This window comes from Gorilla gorilla, chromosome 16 (assembly GCF_029281585.2).
Source record: "Gorilla gorilla gorilla isolate KB3781 chromosome 16, NHGRI_mGorGor1-v2.1_pri, whole genome shotgun sequence".
Lineage (NCBI taxonomy): Eukaryota > Metazoa > Chordata > Mammalia > Primates > Hominidae > Gorilla > Gorilla gorilla.
Genome location: NC_073240.2, coordinates 70,167,332 through 70,180,657, shown reverse-complemented (window position 1 = coordinate 70,180,657; position 13,326 = coordinate 70,167,332). Strand labels below are relative to the sequence as shown.

The 13,326-nt window shown below is 44.0% G+C and overlaps 1 protein-coding gene across 3 annotated transcripts in view; it reads right to left on the bottom strand.

The window, feature by feature from the left end:
- PAQR5 (progestin and adipoQ receptor family member 5) overlaps nt 1–13,326 on the bottom strand; it is a 105,018-nt gene that overhangs the window by 64,492 nt on the left and 27,200 nt on the right. For all 3 annotated transcript variants that reach the window (XM_004056407.5, XM_019011153.4, XM_019011154.4), the window contains exon 2: nt 2,183–2,344. The gene's annotated coding sequence lies outside the window, so the exon portion shown is untranslated. The remainder of the gene's footprint in view (nt 1–2,182; nt 2,345–13,326) is intronic.

The following is a 13,326-nucleotide window of genomic DNA, read 5'->3' as shown; positions in this document are numbered from 1 at the left end:
ACATGGTGAAACCCTGTCTGTAATAAAAAATACAAAAATTGCCAGGCATGGTGGTGTGCACCTGTGGTCCCAGTTACTTGGGAGGCTGAGGCATGAGAATTGCTTGAACCTGGGAGGCAGAGGCTGCAGTGAGCTGAGATTGCGCCACTGTACTCCAGCCTGGGTGACAGAACAAGACTCTGTCTCAAAAACAAAAACAAAAACAAAAAAAACCCAGAAACGACAACAACAACAAAAAGATTGTTCCGGGGGGACTAAGGCCGCCAGGTACCCAGACGGATGCATGTCTGGACAAGAAGCCCCTCCTAATGTAACTGCCCAAGGGCTTCACCTTGTCCACGCCTAGACAGAGCCAATTCATCAAGACAGGCGAATTGTAACAGAGAAAGAGTTAATTCACACAGAACCAACTGTGCAGGAGACCGGAGTTTTATTATTACTCAAATCAGTCTCCATGAGCATTTGAGGAGCAGAGTTTTTAAGGATAACTTGGTGGGTGGGGGGCGGGGGTAGCCAGTGGGCCAGGAGTGGTGATTGGTCAGGGATGAAATCATAGGGAGTCGAACCCGTCTTCTTGCACTGAGTCAGTTCCTGGGTGGGGCCCACAAGATCAGAGGAGACAAATTACTGATCTGAGTGGTGCCTGCTGATCCATCAAGTGCAGGGTCTGCAAAATATCCCAAGCACTGATCTCAGGAGCAGTCTAGGGAGGGTCAGAATCTTGAGGCCTCCAACTGCAAGATTCCTAAATCATAATTTCTAATCCTTTGGCTAATGTTAGTCTAGTCCCCAGGCAAGAAGGAGGTCTGCTTTGGGAAAGGGCTGTTACCATTTTTGTTTAAACTATAAACTACAAAGTAAGTTTCTCCCAGAGTTAGATCAGCCTATGCCCAGAAATGAAAAAGACAGCTTGGAGGTTAGAAGCAAGATGGAGTCAGTTAAGTTCGATCTCTTTGATTGTCTCAGTCATAATTTTGCAAAGGCGGTCTCAATCCCGCCCTTTGGATTTTGTAACACCTTAATCTTAAGGTGTAGGCTATGAAGATAGGAAAAGGCTGTCAATCGCTCTGGCTTCTTCCTGCTGACAAGGGACATTGTGGGAATGGGAGTGAACCCCAAGGTGAGAAGAGTGGAACCGCTTTCTAACTGTCTGAGTGTACTCATGCAGGCCTGGCTTGGCTTCCAAGGCTTGTGTGGGAAAAACATTACTGCTCTCATCTATAGTTTTACTACAGTGTTTAAGTGAACAGCCTACTATAAGGTACATTACGAGTTCTACAATTAGGAGTACAATTCCCAATTTTAAAAGCAAAGATTTGAAAGCATTAGCTTGGGGACTTCTAACCCACAAGGAATTTAGAGTTTAGTCTAAACTGCAGGAAAAAACCTCAAGAACAGCTAACAACAGTATACTATAGTTTTCTTTTGGAGCATAATTTTGCCACTAGGCAGTGGACAAGGTGAACCCCTTGGGCAGTTACATTAGGAGGGGCTTCTTGTCCAGACATGCATCCGTCTGGGTACCTGGTAGCCTTACTCCTCCCACAACAATCTTTTTGTTGTTGTTGTTGTTTCTGGTTTTTCTGTTTGTTCGTTTGTTTGTTTTGAGACAGAGTCTTGCTCTGTCACCCAGGCTGGAGTGCAGTGGTGTAATCTCAGCTCGCTGCAGCCTCTGCCTCCCAGGTTCAAGCAATTCTCGTGCCTCAGCTTCCCAAGTAACTGGGACCACAGGTGCACACCACTACACCTGGCTAATTTTTGTATTTTTTTAATAGAGACAGGGTTTCACCATGTTGTCCAGGCTGGTCTTGAACTCCCAACCTCAAGCAATCCACCCACCTGGGCCTCCCAAAGTGCTGGGATTTCAGTCCCCATTTTTTTTAAAAGCAAGTCATGATAGAACTGATTTACAGTTTACAAAATAAATTTTAGTCTTACTCTACTTGGCCTGATTATTTGCATAAAGTGCAGCAAGAATAATTATTTTTCACTTAGGCTTTTTAAATTGGCTTTGATAGAACTCTGTTCCATGAAGAATCTCAGATAAAAGTTTTTAAAAGCTAAGCCCAGCCATGGGTTTGTACCCTCAAATACCTATGAGTTGAGCAAAATCCTCTCCTCTTGAGGTCCCAAGATAACTTGGGGTTCCTGGGCCTGTTAGAAAGTGACATTCTTTACTTACCACAGGTCAGGAACCTTGTACAGGAACTCTGTGTGGACAAGGTATGAGGCCAGCTTCCCCAAAGGGCTTTAATTGGCTCTAAAAGTCAACTTTCATTCTTTAAAGGAAGCATGCCATTCCAGTCAAATCCTTGGTAAAATGACCAGTTTCTCCAATGGTGTCCTGTGACAAAAGAAAACAGATTCTTATTGCACTTATGTAATTAACCATACTGCCATAAATTGAGAATACACACAAATGGTTTCCAAATTCTAGAGCAATCAGGTAGAGAGAAACAAATATGCTCCAAAATTTTCCACAGGAGTGTATTTTACTCACTTGTTAAAACTTGCAAATAGCTCTAAAGAAACAAGTAATCTTTACTCTGAAAACAAAAGGATTAGCAATGTTTAACATACCAGCTCTCCATGAGAGTCCTAGAAGTTTCCTTTTTTCCTCTATTCCAATAGCACAATTTTTAAAGTTATCTGAGACCTGCACTCAGAGTCTTATATCTGATTATAAATTGCCTTTTGAAAAGGACCAAAGCAAGACAAAATGTCTGTGGATGACAAAAGTCTATAGCCACTATTAAAGCTACAATTGACTAGGAATTTTGGTTCTTCCGCTTCTGTGGCATACAACAATTTTACATAACAATTATAATTATTAATAATGTACACTAAATCATATCAGAATTATAGAAGTTTCCCATAATTTTTGGAACACATACTAATAACATATTTATACAAATACAGTCCAAAGAAAACCAAACACCATTCTCTCTTTCAAAAGTTTTCCGTCTATTCTAAAGTCACAATCTCCAGAGTTATTAAGCAGAAATCTGCATTTAAGAGCACCTGTTAAATTTTACAGCTGATTATAAAACCAACTTTTAGGAGGACCAAAATGAGACAACAATCATCTGTGGATGACAAAAACATTACAGGGTAGCCACAATTAAAGACATGATCAACAAAGAAATGTGTTACCTCTGTGGCACACAGCCGTTTAACATAATTATAATTATTACTGCTAACATATACAAAGTCATATTAGAATTTTAGGAGTTTTACATAATTTTGGAACATATGCCAATAATACATTTACACAAATATAGCCCAAAGAAAGCCAAACACCATTTCATACTTGACAATGCTTCCTGCATGATTTTTATGTCAAATAAGCCAAATGTCATTTTTGGACTTTAGAGGACCTAACATCTAAAATATTAGGTTAGAAAGAGACATAATTTATAATTTGATTTTGGAAAGTTTGTCAAATATCAAAGGTTTAAAACACTGGATATCACAAAATAGAATCCCAGGTCACCATAAGTCATTCACTTAGCCAAAATGATAACTCCAAAAAATTTTTCTAAAAAAGAAAGCCTTTACTCTGATAGAGGAGACTTAGCTTTCCAAACAAGGCTCAATGAAGATAGCATGAAGCCACCTGAATCTGTCTCTTTTCTCTCTCCTCCTTTTTTTTCCTGCCACTTACCCAAAGGAGAAAACAAAACCACTTTCATTATCTTTTAACATTACATAAAAATCGTCTTCAAAAGAGAAAACCAAATTTCAGGCTTGCATTAGTGCATCTTTAATGTTAAAACTAGTTTTTTAAATAAAATTTTATATCTCTATCCAGTTGTAATTAGTCTGACCATAAGGTAAGATTTTTATAAACTTTTTAGAACTCCAATTGTAAAATTTTCCATCCAACAGCAGATCAGTTTTCTAAGAAAACCCTGTTATTCGGACGCACAGGCCCAGATTCTGGCCCCACATCAGTATGATTTTAATGCTTTAACCTAAGGGTGGCATGCGTCTGTAATCCCAGCTACTCGGGAGGCTGAGGTAAGGAGAATGGCTTGAACCTGGGAGGCAGAGGTTGCAGTGAGCCAAGATCGTGCCACTGCACACCAGCCTGGGCGACAAAGTGAGACTCTGTCTCAAAAAAAAAAAAAAAAAAAAAAAAACTGGATGCGGTGGCTCACACCCGTAATCCTAGCACTTTGGGAGGCTGAGGCGGGCGGATCACCTGAGGTGGGGAGTTCGAGAGCAGCCTGACCAACATGGAGAAACCCCTTCTCTACTACAAATAAAAAATTAGCCAGGTGTGGTGGTGCATGCCTGTAATCCCAGCTACTTGGGCAGCTGAGGCAGGAGAATCACTTGAACCCAGGAGGCAGAGGTTGTGGTGAGCCGAGATCATGCCATTGCACTCCAGCCTGGGCAACAAGAGCAAAACTCCATTTCAAAGAAGAAAAAAAAAAAGCTAAAATTTCTTTTAAATCTTTTTTTTTTTTTTTTTTTTGAGACATGGTCTCACTCTGTTGCCCATGCTTGAGCACAATCTCGACTCACTACAACCTCCACCTCCTGTGTTCAAGCAATTCTCCTGCCTCAGCCTTCTGAGTAGCTGGGATTACAGGCACCTGCCACAGGCCCGGCTAATTTTTGTATTTTTTCAGTAGAGTTGGGGTTTCACCATGTTGGCCAGGCTGGTCTTGAATTCCTGACCTCAAGGGATCCCCACTCCTCAGCCTCCCAAAATGCTGGGATTACAGGCGTGAGCCACCGCGCCCAGCCAATTTCTTTTAAATCTTAGCCAACTTGTTTATACCCACAGAATTTTTTACAAGATCAACCCTTTACAAACCCCTTTCCCTTTGCTTAAACCTTCAGTTTTGTTCCATTACTCTTTTAGGTTAAGACAATCTTTAAAACCCTCTGAAGTAGACAAAATTACATTCCCTTTAACAAAAGCCATATTCCCATGCCTTCTGATCATCTTTTACCAAAAACACATTCCCTACACACTAGTATGTAAAACTCATTCTCCAGTAGTCTCAACTACATATTGCAATGTTAAATCTTAGCAACTTTTATTTTTAGTGAAAAACTTGGTAAGTAAGCGATTTTAATTATGTACTGGGGTGGAGCCTAGGACATCAATCAGAAATGAAGATAAGGTCTGATTCTTAGCATAGCTGGCGGGCATGGCTCTCCACATGTCCCCAGGCCTTACCTATCATCTAATGCTCCAAAGTAGGGAAATTGAACGATTCTCAAAAGTCAAAGAAACAGTTTGACCTTAAAGCATTTAGCAAATCTGATACCTGACCTTATTTTAGACCAAATGTCTACATTTTCAAGACATTTTATTTTACCAGTAATCTTTAAAACTGTATTTCCCAGGTCGGGTGCAGTGGCTCATGCCTGTTATCCCAGCACTTTGGAAGGCCGAGGTGGGTGGATCATGAGGTCAAGAGCTCGAGACCATCCTGGCTAACACGGTGAAACCCCGTCTCTACTAAAAATACAAAAAAACTAGCCGGGCGTGGTGGCGGGCGCCTGTAGCCCCAGCAACTTGGGAGGCTGAGGCAGGAGAATCACTTGAACCCGGGAGGCGGAGCTTGCAGTGAGCCGAGACTGCGCCACTGCCTCCAGCCTCGTGAGAGAGCGAGACTCCATCTCAAAGAAAAAACAAAAAAACCGTCTTTATTTCCAAAAGACTACTAAAGTCATGTGAACAAAAAGGTATTACGGTTTCTATTTTTCTGATAAAATATTTAATTTAAATGCTTATATTTCTAAGCCAATTAACCAGAGCTCTTTAATACAAACATCACACACACACACACACAACACATATGAATACAGACAGACAGAAGATTCAGCACTTGTAAGATTTTTCATTTGCCAGTTTCTTAACTGGGTGACTGGCTTTAGGGTGGAGACCTCGGAGGAACAGGGCCGGGAAAGCATGCATTTCTAGAGCCAAATAAGCAGCAAATAAGCAGCTGAAGGCAAAGACAGATCCCCAAAATTAAGGGTGCCATTTTATACTGGATCCTGGATCCCCAGCAGGAGGGCAATACTGCGGGAGAAGACCGCACAGTGCTTCTACCCTGCATTCCATTCAAGGCAACCCAGAGCCAATCAGCCCATTTTGTAATCAGCCCATCTCTCACGGGAGTCTCATCTCCCAGTCGGGGGTGGGGGTGCCTCCTTATCTTCCAGGTGGCCGAGAGCATGCGTCTCTGATCCAGGTGTGCAGAGTCAAGTATCCCTCCATAACTACTATTAGCCACCCCCTAAAGTATATTTCCTACCTAGTTATTACACACCAAAGCTCTCTCATAATAAGTAATTTCTGATACCCCTAAAAATCAAAACTGTCAGATAACACAATGAAAAACAGAACAGAGCCTTTGATTCTGAGAGGGATCTATCCGCTTTTAATTCCTGGGGTTTCATGAGGAAAACAGAGCCTTTTTTCCAAAACGGGGTCCTTGGTGCCTCCTCGATTTTTCCCAAGGAGTCCCAGGCTACCAGAAGTTATCTTAGGGCCTCTCATGTCTGTATTAAAATTGGCAAGACAAAAAAAAAAATGGAAAAAAATAATTCAGTCAACTGAGAAGAAAAAACCTTTTCCCAGGAAAAAAACAAGTTCCAAAAAGAGAAAAACATAAAGGCCTTTTAAATATACCTATTGCTTGTTTATCCACTTTTAATTAAGCTGACTTTTAACCATAGCGCTCTTTAAAAAATATCCTTTTAAATTTTTTATTACCCGACTTTAACACTAAGCGACCAGTATTTTTGGCTTTTAAATTCTACCACAGTTAACTTCCCACATGAAATTAATACGTTTTAGCTAAGGTTATAAGTTAACCATGGACACATTCATGTCTCAAGGAGAAGGTAAGCAGTTTCTTTTTTTTTTTTTTTTTTTTTTTTTTTACAAGATTTAGAATCTCCCCAGGGTAGTTTAGAGAAAGGAAAACTCAAGACAGGAAATCAGAAGCTATCCATGGGTTGGCCAGGGTGGGGGTGGGGTGGGGAACCTCAATAAATGGCAAAGTTTCATAAATAAAACTCAGAAACGAATCATTCCAGAAGCCAAGACTAAAACCCAGGCTGCCACTGTCAAAAAGCAAAGCCTCAGCTACTGAGTTACAGCATTGAGCAGTTTCTATTGCTCTCCCCAGAAGGAGCCTAGAGAAGCCAATTTCAAGCTTGCACAAGCTTTTAACTGCTCAAGAAAAAATTTTTAGGACTATGACATGAACCCCAAAATTCCTGTCCTCTGGATGGCAGAAACCAAGAGAAAGTATCCCCACATGGTCAAAAGGTTAAGCTCTTAAGGACACAAAGCAAGACAGAGAAATTTCATCCAGTATTGGTTTCAGGGACCTGTAGCAAGGTTTGTAACTGACCAGCCTGCCAAGCTGGCTTGAAAAGCGGGCTTATAGGGGTCCTAAACCCACATTCTATTGTGTGATACCCCTCTCTCTATTACAGAACAAAGAAAGACAAATTCTTAGCACAAAGTACAGCAGATTTGCTACCGCCTAAGACTAGTCTCACAAATCCTTTTTTCTATTAATCAAACCCTTGCAGAGGAGACCAATAGTTTACTGTTTTACCCAGACAGAGAAAGAGAGACCAGAATCTTCGCTGGTAAGAATTTCTCTCCCTTTTTGCTGGCATACCCGGTTTCTGGGTTCTCTTTCTCTGCAGCTTCCAGAAGGAGTGGCTTCCGATGACCCTGCTCGCTTGTGCTATAGCTGTGAGGGTCAAGCCACTTACAAGAGAAAAAATAAGCCACTTTACTGTTTTATGGAACCATAGGCAAGATTCTCAATTTGCAAGATGCTAACCAACAGGTCGCATGGGGAACCAAATTAACATTTTCCATCCCAGCAAAATATACACAACAGAACAGACATTAGTCACCTCATTCAGCACCCAATATAAGTCTGGTAAAGGTCAAACTTTTTCCTGTTGCTCCCTGTTTCTGATCCACTCCACGTGGGGAGGGGAGGGACGACCTCCAAATGGTAATTCACAATGGAGTCTCTGGGCAAGGCGAAGACCAGATAGTCACCCCGGGAGACAGGCCTGTTGAACTTTCTTTAGGGCTTACCAAATGTAACCAGGCAAATAAGGAGGGATCTCTGAGTTAGACCTGCTGGACTTCCATTAGCAACCTCTCCTGAGATCCCTTCCACGTACACAAACACACACAAAGACGAGATAGACAGAAGGCCTTCTAAATCAGATCCCTAACCAAGAACTCCAAGAGTGTCCCTTCCAAACTATCCTCCTATTCTCCGTTTGAGAAACCGCCTCGAAATCTTCCTGACTGAGGATAAGTCTCTCAAACCAAGACTCTTCTTACTAGTTAGAAAGAGCCAACTGAGACCCCGCAGGAGCTGAACAGACACCCTGCAATGGGGCTAAAGACACAAGACACCCCATGGTGGAGTTACAGACACCACACCATAGCGCTACAGAACCAGTGGCGAGAAGCAAGGAGGCATTGGCAGCACCTAGGTTACTCACCAATCCAGACACCCCACAATGGGGTACAGACAGACACCCCATCATAGGCTATACAGACACCCTGTGATAGGGCTACAGTTAAGGAACGTCTCCCCAGGACTATTTCTCCATTGCAATTAGATCCATGTACACTGGGTTGGCAGTGCCCCACCAGTACAGAGAGTCCCTGAGTCAGCCGCCAGTCCAAGAGAACTAGGTGGCTGCTTGGGCTGGCTTCTGGATCCATCACTGGAGTGGAGCCACTGAACCATGGGCAGGTAGCCACAAGGGCAATCCTGGATGAGCCACCAAATTTGTAAGTGCCCAAGGGGTTCACCTTGCCTGCTGCCTAGACAAAGCCGATTCATCAAGACAGGGGAATTGCAATAGAGAAAGAGTTATTCACGCAGAGCCTGCTGTGTGGGAGACTGGAGTTTTATCATTACTCAAATAAGTCTCCCCAAGCATTCCTGGAGCAGAGTTTTTAAGGATAACTTGGTTGGTGGTTGGGGGGTGGGTAACCAATGAGCCAGGAGTGCTGGTCAGGGATGAAATCATAGGGAGTCGAAGTTGTCTTCTTGCACTGACTCAGTTCCTGGGTGGGGGCCACAAGATCAGAGGAGCCAGTTCATTGATCTGGGCGGTGCCTGCTGATCCATCGAGTGCAGGGTCTGCAAAATATCCTAAGCACTGATCTCAGGAGCAGTCTAGGGAGGATCAGAATCTTGTGGCCTCCAACTGCAGGACTCCTAAACCATAATTTCTAATCCTGTGGCTAATGTTAATCTAGTCCCCAGGCAAGAAGGAGGTCTCCTTTGGGAAAGAGCTGTTACCGTTTTTGTTTAAACTATAAACTACAAACCAAGTTTCTCCCAAAGTAAGTTCAGCCTATGCCCAGGAATGAACAAAGACAGCTTGGGGTTAGAAGCAAGATGGAGTCAGTTAAGTTAGATCTCTTTCACTGTCTCAGTCATAATTTTGCACAGGTGGTTTCACTAACATTCCCTGGTGTATTGTAACAAGTACCCTGGACTGCCTAAGCTTGGAGAATGTTCTATGAAGATGGGGATAGAGCTTGGGATTTTGGGTGACCAAGGTCAGGTCTTCTCTCTACCATCTCCTAGGTATGAATTTGGCTGGGCTTGTTCCAAATGACTTTCATTTTTGTCATCTGTGAAATAAAAACATTAATACCTACCTGGCCAGGGCTATGGGGGAGCTAAAATGAAATAATAATAGATGTGAACAAACTTTATTAACTACAAAACCCTGAATCAATGCCAGTGGTATTTACCACTATGGCTACTATTACGGCTACTATTACTACAAAGAACACATTCAGGAGAGTGAGCCATCAGCGGCAAAAACTTTTAGGATGATTTAAAAACCAAAAATTGAGGCTGTTTGCAGTGGTTCATTCCTATACTCCTAGCACCTTGGGAGGCCAAGGCAGGCAGATTGCCTGAGCTCAGGAGTTCAAGACCAGCCTGGACAACATGATGAAACCCTGTCTCCACTAAAATACAAAATATTAGCCGGGTGTGGTGGCATACACCTGTAGTCCCAGCCACTCAGGAAACTGAGGCACAAGAATTGCTTGAACCTGGGAGGCAGAGGTTGCAGTGAGCCGAGATTGCACCACTGCACTGGTAACAATCAGACAGAGCGAGGTGACAGAGCAAGGCTCTCTCTCCAAAAAAAAAAAAAGAAAGAAAGAAAAAATAAATTTAGGTAAAATATACATATATAATTTACCATCTAGTTCAGCGATTGTAAACACATTTATATTCTTTATTTTCTCCGCTTCATCCCCCACCTCCTTCCCAGCCTCTGATAACCACCAATGTACTCTCTATATTCAAGGATGGGGGTTTTTAACCTGAGGTCCATGACAATACATGGATGGGCCTCAGGGAGTTTATCAAATTATAGGTTAAATTATGTGTGAGTGAGTGTATATGTGTGTGTGTGTCACTGGGGACAAGGGCTATGGCTTTCAACAAAGTTTCAACAGTTTCAGTGGCATCTGTGAGCCAGGAAAGGTTCAGAACCACCAGCCCCTTGCAGTGCCTGGTGAACAAGGGCGAAGCCACATTCCCAGGGTAACCTGGCGTCCAGACGGAATCCCCATTCCAGGGCAGGATTTGTTGGCGTGGCTCCAAGTGGTGGGACAGAGTCATGCTACCAGTCAGTGAATGAAGGGAGTGTCACTTCACAGAAACCTGTTTCTGCCTGGCTGCCCCACCCTGGAAACTGGAAACTGGTCCGGTGGCTGGGAGAGGCATTCCCTCAACAGGCGTGATCCAGGGAGAAGCGGCTCTGCAGGCTGCACTGGCCTTGCCCTCTGACTTGGGTAAAGTCCGCACCCAAGGCAACCAGCCCACACCAGAGGCAATGGGCCTGGATCTCATCTGCAGACCCAGGGGGATGGGTGAGAGAGGGAAAGGCAACGGGAACCTGGCAGGGCCCTAAGGAGGGGTTGCCATCCATGTCACTGTGGGCCACTCAGGGTAAGCACAGGCTGGAATAATGGCCACCCCACCCCCATCCCGAGCAACTCCCTGGGAGTCTTTCCAGGCTGGCCAGGCTGCAGGCCTGCCCCCAAGCCTCAAATACCCTCTAGCTGACCACTTCCCTGGCAGCCTTTCAGGCCCAGCCCACAGTCAGCCTCCTCCAGGAGGGACACGGGCTCCAGCGACTCCTCTCCTGCTGCTCTCCTCCTCCCTGAACCCTCTAGCTGTAGGGAAATGGCTGAGACCAGACTTCAGGGTCACACTGATCTGGCTTTCAGACCTGGCTTCTCTATTCACTAACTGGTGCCCTTGAACATGTTGCTTAACTTTCTCAGCCTTGGTCTTAGCCTTCTCAGCCTCTCTGTCCTCAGCTTATAAACTGCATGAAGATTAAATGAAATAATGTACATAAGGTTCTTTGCATAGAGCGTGGCTGGCAGCAAACAGCTCAATCAAAGGTCATTATGATTATTAGCTTGATTTATATCATTCTCTGATCCTTTCAAGTGTTGTCATTTTGGTAGCCACAATTTAGATTCCTGAAAGACAGGACCTGGATCTATTTTCATTATAGAAGAAGAGACTTGGCTGGGTGTGGTGGCTCACACCTGTAATCCCAGCACTTTGGGAGGCTGAGGCTGGCAGATCACCTGAGGTCAGGAATTTGAGACCAGCCTGGCCAACATGGTGAAACCCTGTCTCTACTAAAAATACAAAAAAATTAGCCGGGTGTGGTGGCAGGAGCCTGTAATCCCAACTACTCGGGAGGCTAAGGCAGGAGAATCGCTTGACTCTGGTAGGTGAGGGCCCTGGGAGTCTGAGACCCCAACTTGGGCATTCTATGGGGCAGCTCCCAAGGATTCAAGCATCCTCCCACTCAAAGCTGTTTGTCCCCTCACCTCTCCTCTCTCTAAAACTGTTCTTGCTGGAAAACCTCCTCTCTCCTCCCTGCAGCCACTGCCACTTGGAGATGTGCCCAAGTCTTCATCCCTTCCCACATGCTCTCACTTTCTCTGTTGTCAACAGGACCTAAAAGCATCTTCCTGGAAGCCTCAGAGCCAACACACCTGCAGGCACTTGCTTAATATGCCTGCAGGTGAATGTTAGTGAATCTCAAAAGCACCCTAGGCACTGGGGAGACTGAGACTTCTAAATTAAACCTCCAAATGCCTCCAGGAGCTTAGAGTTTGGTAGAAAGATGACACAAATGAAAGGTTGACCATGTGTAGGGACAGGAAGCTCTAAGGAGTGGAGAGAGGGGGAAAGAGCTGAATACTGTGGGGTAGATACAATGAGAAGGAGGGGCACACTAGGATGAAAGAGCGTAGAAAGCAGAGACTTCTGATGCCTAAAGTGTTTACAAAACAATCCGCATGTGGTGGGCGCAGTGGCTCACACCTGTAAGCACTTTGGGAGGCTGAGGCGGGAAGATCACTTGAGTCCAGGAGTTCAAGACCAGCCTGGGCAACATAGTGAGACTCCATCTCTACAAAAATAATAATAATAATAATAATAATAATAATAATAAAGAAATTAGCCAAGTGTGGTGGCGCATGCCTGTAGCCCCAGCTACTAGGGAGGCTGAGGCAGGAGAATCACATGAGCCTGAGGTCGAGGTTGCAGTGAGCCATGTTACTGCCACTGCACTCAAGCCCAGGCAACAGAGCAACACCTCATCTAAAAAAAAAACCCAGCATGATACTGTAATGGTGGAAACATGACATTAAGCATTTGTCAAAGTCCATAGAATGTACAACATAAAGCATGAGGCCTAATGTAAAGGAGGGACAATAGTTAATAACAATGCATCCATGTCTGTTCATCATACACACTAATGCAAGATGTTAATAACAGGGGGGTGGGGAGGGAGGGAATGGAAACTACCTTCTGCACAATTTTTCTCTAAACCTACATCTGCTCTAAAACATAAAGTCTATTAAGAAAACAAAAGGCCAGGTGTGGTGGCTCACACCTGTAATCCCAGCACTTTGGGAGGCCGAGGCAGGCAGATCACCTGAGGTCAGGAGTTTGAGACCAGCCTGGCCAACATGGCAAAACCCCGTCTCTACTAAAAATACAAAAATTAGACAGATGTGGTGGCGGGCACCTGTAATCTCAGCTAATCAGGAGTCTGAGGCAGGGAGAATTGCTTGAACCTGGGAGGCAGAGATTGCAGTGAGCCAAGATTATGCCATCACACTCCAGACTGTGCAACAGAGTGAGAGTCTATCTCAAAAAAAAAAAAAAAAAGACAAAGAGCTGTCAACATAAAAACCCCGCTCCCAGTTTCTTTTGATAAATCTGAAGATTTAACAGC